Source organism: Myotis brandtii, unplaced genomic scaffold (genome assembly GCF_000412655.1).
Source record: "Myotis brandtii unplaced genomic scaffold, ASM41265v1 scaffold58, whole genome shotgun sequence".
In the NCBI taxonomy this organism is placed as follows: domain Eukaryota; kingdom Metazoa; phylum Chordata; class Mammalia; order Chiroptera; family Vespertilionidae; genus Myotis; species Myotis brandtii.
Genome location: NW_005370176.1, coordinates 2215611 through 2218252, shown reverse-complemented (window position 1 = coordinate 2218252; position 2642 = coordinate 2215611).

Sequence of the window (2642 nt, the reverse complement as noted above, 5' to 3'; positions counted from 1 at the left end):
TACTCACTCCAAACTCAGTGACCCACAAAGGTCACACCAACCCGAATACTTTGGCTGATGAGAAGCAGATGCCGCTCAAGAGGAGGAGGATTGTCCTGTCAAATGCACAGAGGGACAGGGCAGGACAAAGTCATGCGGCGGCTACTAGCTGCTGGGGAGCTTACAGATGCCTACTTAAAAGAGAAGAGAGTGTATTTCATCTCTCTGCTGGATCACCAGCCTGCGATGGTTGATTTGCACAGTCAAGTCAACAGACATGAACGGAGCATCTGCTATTCGGTGCTGGGCAGCGTGCTGGGTCCAGCAAAAGTGAGTGAGCCACGGTGCTCGAAGGCCAGTACTGACACCCACGCAGGGTTTCCAAGGATGAGTTTGTCACCAGGCAAACAGGAGAGGAGTATGGTTTTCTTGGGGGACAGCAGAAACAGAGGCAAAGGTGTTCATTTACAGTTAGAAAGACCACCTGAATGGCGCTGTGAAAATCCACAGCAGGAAGAGCATTCCACAATGGTTGAACAGAGGGGGCTAAAGGTAGGGATGAAAGCAATGGTGGTTTTCATTAGGAAAACCGGTGTGGGGAGTGGGAGCAATAAAGGAGGGCAGGAGGGCTCTGCTGGCTCCCACGGCTCCTGGGGAACTGCTGGAGGTGGTGCTGCCGAGTGAGATAAAGAACATGTGAGGAGGGGAAACAAGGAGCCAGCATTAGCTATCAAGAGTTCAAGGTGCTGGTGGGTCCTCCAAATGCAGATGTCCAGCAGGGAGCTGGGAGTAGGGGTCTGATGGTGTACACAGCACAGGGCTGGGTCAGGCCTCAGCTTACCTAGGGGAAAGGCACCGCCTGTTTCCCCTGTGGGTACAGAGCTTGAGGGCCTTTAATAAGTAGAGTTTACTGAAATTGTGCATTGGATGTCTTCTTTTCCCTAAGTTATCTAATAGAATCCAAACCCTATCAACTTTTACCACAAGTTAGCTGGGGAATGCAGCCACACCCCAGAGAAACTGGCTTCCTCTCAATTAAGAAGCAAATTTATTTTAAATGATAATAAAAATATACGACATTGAGCCTTAACCGGTTTGGCTCAGTGGATAGAGCCTTGGCCTGCGGACTCAAGAGTCCCAGGTTCCATTCCTGTCAAGGGCATGTACCTTGGTTGCAGGCACATACCCAGTAGGGTGTGTGCAGGAGGCAGCTGACAGATGTTTCTCTCTCCCTTCCTCTCTGTAAAACATCATTAAAAAATATTTTTTTAAAAATATATGACATTAAAAAGTATAGAGCATATGTCCAATTTAGCTTTGTCCATTCTTTTATGGAATGAAATCATCACCATCCTGCAACCGAGAAAAGTAAGAGATGAAGAAGGTAAAGGAGCAGTTGCCTAAGCCAGGGAACCCCGTACTTATTCAGAATTGAATTAGATACACGGGTAGTCATTCGATCAACATGTCTTCACTAAGTAGCCTATGGCACTGAGACACAACACTCAAAGCCCTGGGAGATAGTAAAATAGAAGTATAAGAAACAGCACACCAGCTCCAAGAACTGGTCATTCAATTGGCTAGAGCACTAAATACAAAAAGGAGAATTTAAGGACATTTATGACCAATGTCAGTAGAAATTAAATGTCACAAAAGCTCAGAGGTAGGAAATAGAAAGTTTAACCAGTGTAATGAGGAAAGGTTCCATGGAGAAGAGGTGCCATGTAAACACAGTGCAAAAGGAGGAGCTGGGTTTCAACACGCAAATAAAGGAGAGGGCAGGTAGGGTGGAGGGAGAGAATGGACGGGAGGCGTGGCCTGGGCACCACCAAGTGTTTCAGACACAAAGAGGAGATTCTGCTTGCAGCAGAGGGTTCACACGCGGGAGTGACCTGAAACAGGACTGAAGGGGGTCTGCTGGCCTTAACCCCTGCCGGGCCTCATCATGGAGGTCACGGGCAATCCCAGAAGGGGCTCTGAGCAAAAAAGGACACAGGGCACTGGAGGGGTGGGAGCGGAGGGAGGGGTGGGGAAGATAACCAGACAAGTCTGCTAACTGGTCATATCCATGGGAGAAAAGAATGGGGGCATGTGAGGAGCAGGGCAGAACCGAGGTGAAGGTAGCTCCGTTAAGAGAGCATGTGAGGCCTTGAAGAGAGGGCTGTTTGGGATGTTGAGGTGGGAGAACAAAGTGTTATGCCCAGATTTCAAGATCCCCAGCAGACCAACAGGGAGCCAGCCAGTCCGATGCAAAAGCAAAGAGTCTTTTATTTCAAGCTAGCTTGAGCTCCCCGTCCACCACACTCACCGACACAACGGCAAGCCAAGTGGCCGAGAGGGTGAAGCCTGATGGGTCAAGGGGTTTTATAGGGGGTTGGAGTAAGGGTGGGAGAGGGGAGCGTGGGCCCCGCCGATTGGCCAGACGCAAGTCGGTGTCTCGCTACACAGGATGTGGTCATCTCTATGGCGCGCACGTTCCTTGATTGTCATTGGTTAGTTTAAAATCCCGGGCGTGGCCAGCAGAGGCCTGGGCTTCCGGGAAGAAGGTGCCTCCCTGAGCACATGGGGACACGGTAAGATGGAGGGCGCAGCCCTCGCCCCTTCATTCCCCCCTTTGTCTTGGAACTTCCGGCTCAATCATGAGACGGACTGCATTTCTATTC